Source organism: Homarus americanus, unplaced genomic scaffold (genome assembly GCF_018991925.1).
Source record: "Homarus americanus isolate GMGI-L3 unplaced genomic scaffold, GMGI_Hamer_2.0 scaffold32583, whole genome shotgun sequence".
Classification (NCBI taxonomy): domain Eukaryota; kingdom Metazoa; phylum Arthropoda; class Malacostraca; order Decapoda; family Nephropidae; genus Homarus; species Homarus americanus.
In genome coordinates, this window is record NW_024713129.1 from 14,169,127 (window position 1) to 14,178,167 (window position 9,041).

Below are 9,041 nucleotides of genomic sequence, written 5' to 3' on the forward strand. Positions count from 1 at the left end.
CCTGAGTCTTTTTATGAGAACTAACCTTGATGAACAAAATTTAATGCTAATGTTCAGTAAAAATTGATGAGGATAGAATTATTATTGAATAATTATTGCTAAGGTGGCGAGACGTAAATGACGCACAACTACACAATGATCACAAGAAAGAAGTGACTGACAAAACTACTCGACAAGTGATAGAATTACTTCAAGGTGAAATACCCTAATGCTACCTGTGGGGATTAGGCTACCAATAGGAAAATCAATCCAAAGGTGACTAAACTAGGATGTCTAAAGGTGAAGTAAGCTAAGGTGTCTAATCTTCAGGTGATCCTACTCGCCTGAAACTTTGCACAGTAATCCGATTAATAAACTCATAATGGATTGTATGGACTTAAGTTAGTAATGAGAATAAGATTACCTATGGAATACGTTAGTGTAGATTAGGTAATGTGAGGATAACATTTACTTCATCCACTGTGCCACTGATCGGCTCGTTAGCCGATTGGATAAGAAGTGTTGTAATTTTAACACCGAAGTCATAACCATCCTTGTAGATGTATCGAAAACAGTGGAAGAAATAAATTTACAATTATCCAAATTTTTTCAAGAAATTTCTTTACATCAAAAAGGGTGATAAATCAATAGCATCAAATTACCGTCCCATTAGTCTCACGTCAATCATAGGCAAGTTGCTAGAGTCAATTATTGCTACAAAAATCAGAAGCCACCTTGAAACATTCAACTTAATTCATTCTTTCCCAGCACGGGTTCACCTAGGACGTTCTTTTTTGTCTCTACAAATTTGTTTGGGGCTTTTTTCAGAAGTATTTGAAGCGGTAGATAACATAAGTCATATGATATAATTTATTTAGGTTTCAGTAAAAGCATTCTGATAGAGTCCTCATGAGAGATTGATATGAAGGTAGGAAGCACATGGAATAGGTGGATCAGTATTAAATGGATTAGTCATGGTTAACTGGAGAGGAAACAAAGAGTCAGCATAAATGGATTAAAGTCAGACTAAAAATAAAAAGCGGAGTTCCCCAGGGATCTGTATATTAGGCCCTCTGCTGTTTGTTATATTCACACGATCTTGGATTTAGGCATAACTAGTAGGATTAGTAATCGGTAGAAGATACCAAAATGGGGAGAGTGATAAATTAGACAGTGACTTTGAACACTTCAAAAGAGATCTAGATACTACATGAGAGTGGCTGCAGACTGGCAAATGAATTTAATACCGATAAAATGCAAGGTACTAGATAGGGAAGACGAATACAAACGTTAAGTATAAACTAGGTAACACGGAAATAGAAAACTCCAGTTTTCAGAAAAGATCTAGGTGTATTTGTTAGCAACGACTTGAAACCTAGAAAACAATGTATTAGCGTTCGCAACAAGGCAAACAGGATTCTTGGGTTCATATCTAGGTCTGTGAGTAACAGAACTGCTGACGTTATCTGAAACTTTACCTAGCATTAGTGAGGCCACACATGGATTGTGCGGTTCAGTTCTGGTGTCCTTATTATAGAATGGACATAGATTCTTTGGAGAGAGTACAAAGAAGAATGACAAAATGATCCATAATATTAGAAACCTTCCATATGAAGAAAGACTGAAAAGCTTAGGCTTAATATTCATTAGAGAGGCGTAGAGTTAGGGAGATATGATAGAGTGTGTACAAGTGGGTAAGTGGGATTAACAAGGGTAAATGAAGATGTTCTGAAGCTCCAGTAATAACGAAATAATCTGAGAACAAATGGCTTTAAATTAGATAAATTCCGATTCAGAAAGGATATGGTGCAAGCACTGGCTTGGTAATAGAGCTGTGGATATGTGGAATAGGCTACCGAGTGCTATAGTAGGATCGGGGACGCTAGGGAGCTTCAAGACGAAGTTGGATAGGCACATGGAAGTGCTGGGATGGGTGTGAAAGGGATCTGCCCTGTATGGGCCAGTCGGCCTCCTGCAGTATCCCACTTTCTTATGTTCTTATGTGATCACTGAGAACTTAATACAACTAATATATTAAAAAATATATATTAATAGCATTGTGTAACAAATTAACCTCTTTCAAGAATATTTAATGGTTATTTATTGGAAAAAATAAAAATTAACAACAGACAAAACCATTCTTCATACTTAAAAACTATTCCATCCGGATGCTTTACTAATTTACTATATATATAAATCAAGATTTAAGTCATATTCATTGAAGAGTCCCGTCACTAACAAAGAAAACGTTACTTAACTACGAAGGCATTTGGTTATTAAGTTTATGATAACACATTTTCAATATTTCACGAGTTAATCCACCGCTGATAGTGGGGGAAAACAGTGAAAGTGTCCCACACACCTGTGGCCAACCAGCGTAGCCTCGAGATGTAGCAGCCAATGAGCGGCCAGTGTGAGCAAGTTGTGTCTGGCATCTCGCTGCAGGGGTTTTAATTTGCTCTAGGTTGCGTTTGTGCTTAATATTCGGGAATAATGAGTTCCTCAGACAATCATAGTCAGCCAATAGATATTCACGGAAGTGTAGGAGGAATGTGGAGAGCTCGTTTAGTGTGACAGGGAAAAGGAACAGAGGTAAGGCGTACATTACTGTCCTGCAGTTGCATAACTAAACAAGTTGCTGCCTGTGTTGCGACCTGCATGTGCTTGTGGTCTCTTCAAGGACATTTCGACCAAGTTTTGGTCTATAGGCTACTTCAACCAGCATAATGCCTATCTGCCTAAGGTTATGAGTTCCAATGATGTGAAACGCAACACCATCATTATAGGCCTATAGCTGGACAATAATTTTTCTCCACAACAACCCTTCCTCACCACTTGACAAGCATCAGCAATCATTGTAAGGCTAATCAGGATCTTGATAAAGGAAAGTCAACGACCATGGTTTTCTGAGGAATAACAAAACCGTTTGAGATTGACATCTCTTTACTATAAAAATATAACAAAACTCTGACACCACTCAACAAACATCAAATAACAATTAAGGCAGTCAACAGTTAATGGAGTCAAACAATTAAAGGAAGCAAACAATTAAAGGGAGTAAACAATTAATAGAATCAAACAATTAATGGGAGTCAACAACTGATAGAATCAAACAATGAACAAATATTTCCTACGGCAGTGGCCCTGGGGGAAGGTCCTGGAACAGGTGATGCACACTCAGGGTAGGGAAGCGTCCATTCAACTCCACACTCGAGCGACGTCTTGAAATGGCAGGAGAACACCGGGGCACAGACGGAATGAGATGAACTGGCAGTCGTGGTATGTGGTAGTGGTAGATGACCAGAGAATTGACAGTCGATAGGTGAAGGTCTGGGAACACAGCCCACGAGTCCAGGACCTATGATGAGATCACAGCCAGAATTTGAAGGACAGTCGGGTAACTAGATAGTGACTGTATGGCGGCTGGGTTGAATCTGCCGGTGACCCAGATAGTCGCTGCCGTTCTCACCTCTGTCCAACCACCCCAAGTGTCATCCGCACCAGCAAACGAGCGAGTTAGCAGCGGTAACCAGCAGGAAGATCGTTTCCGCCCTTACATATTCATATAACTACACTTTTTTACTTCATTCCATTTATATTAGTGTTTATTGTTGCATTTGTGGTTATATTTTACCGTTTACATTATCACTTCCATATCTGCAGTGAAATACATACAAAATGAGACATTGTTTATTAAAATAGGAGTAATAAAGGCACCTAAGTATTGATAAACAGCAGGGTGTCTTGGAAATATGTATATCATATTTGTGAAGACGGCCTTGATGTTTATATTTAAAAAACTTTGTCCATGCATGTTAGTATGGGAAATGTCCACAAGACATTGACCAGCATGTTACTCTTGTCACAAGCATTCTTATGATCACGAATATTTGTTTGGGATTACATTATATATATATATATATATATATATATATATATATATATATATATATATATATATATATATATATATATATATATATATATATATATATATATATATTAAATAAAAATATAATAATAATAATAATAAAGGACCATAAATAAATAAAAAAGATCAATAGTCAGAAACAATACTGTATATGTATGTTGTGTTGTCAAAGTAAGAGAAACAATTGAGACCCTGCAATTGTGTGTAAATGAGGCAGAAATTCAGATCAGCAACCTAGGACTTTGTCACAATTTTTGTGATGCCATAATTGCCAGCTCAGCCTACCGGACAGGAGGGAACGAGCGCCGTGTAAACAATGACATTTTTAACCACACCCTGCAAAATACAGTGTACTTAGCAGATGCTGCAGCTTCTGAGAATGTGGGTGGAGCGGGTTTATTACTAAGAGCAGAGACGTTACCGAGAACAAATTCTGGCTTGAATGTCATGTACACTAATACCGACACGTTCCTTGATAAGAGGGAGGAGTTTGAAACACTACTAAGAGTACACCAACCAGATATTGTAGGAGTTGTAGAACTGTTGTACAAGAACAGGAGAATCGACCCAGAGGAATGTGAGTTCAGTATTGCTGGATATGACTCATTTACGAACCTAACTCAAAAATCCTGCAGGAGGGGTGTGGTTATCTACGCTAGGCAAGACCTTAGAGCCAGCCAGGCGAGGGTACAGGGAGAGGATGTTTTTGAAGAATCCAAGTGGTGTAAAATTAAATTAAAGGGAGGGGACTTACTTATCGTCGGGTGTATCTACAGATCCCCAAACTGTGGCTCACTAAATCAAAGGAAGTTAAGAGCCTTAATAGACAATGTGGTGATGCTCAACCCTAGCCATCTTCTTATCATGGGGGACTTTAACTATGGTGACATCGACTGGAGAAACGAATTCACCCTAAATGACTTGAATAACCCTGCTACTATTTTTGTAGAAACTCTGAGAGGTAATTTTATTTTCCAACATGTTAGAGACCCGACACATTACCGAGGAGAGCAAACACCCAAGCAACTAGATCTCATCATAACAAACAAGGAGGGTATGGTGGCCAAACTGGAGCACCTTGCCCCAGTTGGCACCAGTCACCATATAGTGTTATCATTCAGATTTAACTGTTACCTAGTTCAAGATAAGGCCAGGCCAAGGTGCAAATATCACAAGGGAAATTACAACGGATGAGGGAAGAGATGAGGGGTATCAACTGGTCCGACTCATTAAGGCACAAGAACGCAGACACTACGCTGAATATCATAACTAGTAAAATGACCCATTTGATCGATAAATATAAACCCAAGACCAAACCCAGTGCCTCTAGGAATACGAGGGGATCCCTACACATGAACCAATCGGCGGTCGACAAAGTTAAGAAACCCCAGAAATTCAAGACGTGGGTTGGGTCAAACGATGAGCAGGACAGGTGGATGTATGCAAGGGCCAGAAACCAAGCAAAGATAGAGTGTAGAAGGGCTGAAAAGGAGTTCCAGAGGCTGGTTGCAAGTGAGGTCAAATCAAACCCCAAGGCGTTTTACCGCTATGCAAAGTCGAAATTAAACACGCGAGTTGGAGTATCAGACCTGAGGCTTGAAGATGGTAGTTATGCAGATTCTTACCAGGATAAAGCTGAGGCATTGAACAACTTCTTTTCCTTGGTGTTCACAAGAGAGGATGCGATTAACCTTCCTGCATTTGAGGACGGACGGTTCGACACAGCACTGACCCACATTGTGTTCACAGAAGAGGGTATTAGAAATAAACTGTCAAAGCTAAATGTCCATAAGAGTCCCGGCCCTGACATGGTGCATCCTAGAGTGCTAAGAGAGTTGTGCAACGAGCTTGCCGAACCCCTGAAGATCCTGTTTTGTGAATGCCTGGATGAACAAAAGGTCCCCAGTGAATGGAAAGTGGGTTATGTGAGTCCTATCTTCAAGAAGGGCGATAGTCACTCCACGAATAACTATAGACCGGTGAGCCTGACCAGCATAATATGTAAAGTACTTGAGAGTATTATCAGAGATGCCGCAATGGAACATCTACTACGAAACAACCTTGTAAAGGATTGCCAATACGGTCTTATGCCGGGGCGCTCCTGCTTAACACAATTGTTCAAGGTATTATACATTTGGACCCATATTCTGGAACGGGGTGGTAATATCGACAATATATACCTAGATTTTGCCAAGGCTTTCGACTGTGTACCCCACGAAAGGCTGAAAATCAAACTGGAAGGGTACGGAATTCGGGGAAATGTCCTAGCGTGGACAGAAGACTTTCTACATGACCGCAAGCAGTGTGTGGTGATTAATGGCACGAAATCATCATCCGTACCTGTCACAAGCGGGGTACCACAGGGCAATGTATTGGGCCCGCTGTTGTTTGTTTGTTTCATAAATGACATGCCTGACGTTGTACACTCCTCCATACAAATGTTTGCCGATGACGCCAAGTTATTTCGGGAAATCAAGAACCAAGCGGACTGTGAAGAGCTGCAGAAGGATCTCTGTGAGCTCCAAGAATGGTCGAAGAAGTGGCCGCTGAGATTCAATGTCACGAAGTGTAAGAGGATACACCTGGGGCGTACCAACGGTAAGGGATGAAGAAACTGCACTATTTGAGACTGAATGTGAGAAGGACCTAGGTATGCATGTTGACAATGAGCTGAAGTTCTAGGGCCATTGCGAGAAGAAGGTAAATCAGGCAAATAAATTATTGGGTCTTATAAGAAGGTCGTTCAGATATCTAGACGGTCCGTCCCTCGTAACGATCTTCATGAGTGAAGTGCTTCCCAATCTGGAGTACTGTCACCCCGTCTGGTCCCCGACATATGCTAGGGACTGTCAGTTGGTTGAAAATGTTCAAAGGAGGGCCACCAGACTGGTGCCTGCACTTTGGCACCTCAGCTACCCTGAGAGATTGGAGCTCCTGAACTTGCCTAGCTTATACTACAGACGGGCAAGGGGTGACCTAATTGAGGTGTATAAGTATCTCAAGGGGCACTACTCAGTCAAGTGTCCTTACTTGGATGGCGGACGCTCGCCCCACAAGGGGTCACAGCTCAAGATTGAAGAAGCCGCAAGTCCAGAAAACTGTGAGTGCAAACTTTTTCGTAGTGAGAGTTGTGAACTCTTGGAACAATTTACCAGACAGTGTTGTGACGGCACCGAGTGTGAGCTCTTTCAAGGCAAGACTTGACCAACACTGGAGCAGGTTGAGGTACATTCAGGAGCCGGTGCATGCCCAGTGCATGCCAACAGTGCGTAACTGAGACGTGACCGATCGCCCAAGCGGATAACGAGTCGATCATTTGGTGAAGAGGATAAAATAAAAGGAAAAGTAACAGAGACGTAACCGATCGCCCAAGCATCTAACGAGCCGATCAGTGGTTTAGAGGATAAAAGTATTACAAGCACCTCCAAGGACAATACATTGTCAAATGTATACGTATCAGACGTACACAGCCTCAAATTAAAAAGTTATCAGTACCAAAAATTTTCAGAACTAACTTCTTTGGAGTACGGGAAGAGGATCCTGCCAGTGAATGTTGAGACAGCATTGTATGAACTCCTTTAAGTCCAGGTTTGATGAACACTGGGACATGTTCAGGTATATACCTGATAACAAAGTAAATTCTTTCTGCTTATTATGAGGGAGGATTCGAGGGACTCAATCTCCTGTTAAGAAGTTAGGTTAGGTAAGGTTAGGTTAGGTTGGGTTTTGTGCATTGTCGTGTCGTATCGTTTTTATTACAAAAGAGCATTTGTGGAAATAAATTATTTCGAAATAGAACGGCTGTGTAGTGGACGTCTCCCCTACAAACTGCGTAGCAGCCCACCACCTGCTATCACATTCCAACGTGCCGTTGCCTAGCAACGAAACTATTCACCGGCGACTTCTCGGGTTTTCCCAACATGACTCATAGCGGCTGCTGGGTATATAAGCTCTGTCTCTCCCTAAGTGAAGATTATGTCTGGTCACTAATTACTACGGACAAACTAAAGATTACGACCAATGACTTTAAAATAGCAGACCCGTCAGAGTTTAGAAGAGTCAGAAGCGGGAAACAGGATGATAGGTCTCCACTTCAACAGTTACAATCCAAGCATAAGAAATAATGGACAATAGACAAACAGTAAGAACTTTAAGAATAATACAACACAACCTAAGAAACTGGAAGACCGAGAGAATTAACCTAAGTAATATATATCAAGAAATTGACCCTGACATTATACTAATAAACAGTCACGGTGAGACAGAAAACAACAACATAAAACTCTTTAACTATTATGTAAACCAAAGAAATAAATCGGGCGAGAAAAATGACGGAGTAGCTATAGCGGTTAAAAGAAACTTAAAATTTAAACTAATTGATGACTTCCAGGATGAATTTCTAGCAATAAAAATAAATACAACTCAAGAAGACGTAATTATTGCTACTACTTATCTGCCACCGAGACGACCCTACTTACCTATAGAAGACCTATTAAAATTGGCTAACAATAGTCATCCGATGTACATCTTAGGAGACTTTAACGCCAGACATAGGATCTTTGACAATACAAATAATAACGTCGTGGGAAACGCCCTTAATCAATTAATCAATTTAGGGAAAGTCAACCATCTGGGTCCTAACTTTCCAACCTGGAGAAATCACAATACACAATCGACACCAGACAAAATTTTTACCAACAACAAAGCCTTTTTCAATTTCCATATAATACAGGGACCTCTTACAGGCAGTGACCATCTGCCAATTATACTAACACTGTCAACAAGCCCCATACAGATACCAATAAAAAAGAGACTGAAAATGAGTAAAACAGATTGGGACAGCTTCAAAGACGACTTAAGTAATCACCACTCGATTAACCTACAAGAGAAAACAACAGAAGATATAGACTCAGAAATGGACAGACTGCACTCAGCAATAAAAACATCTATAACCAAACACACTCCTACTTCACACTTTAGAACATTACCCAACAACAGACTACCAGAAGAAGTTAAATTAATCCAGACCTATTACAATGAAATACACAGGTATATGGAAAGACACGGCAGTAACAGATGGCTATATACGACACAGATAGCACTAGAGATAAAATTAAGAGACGCATGTAAG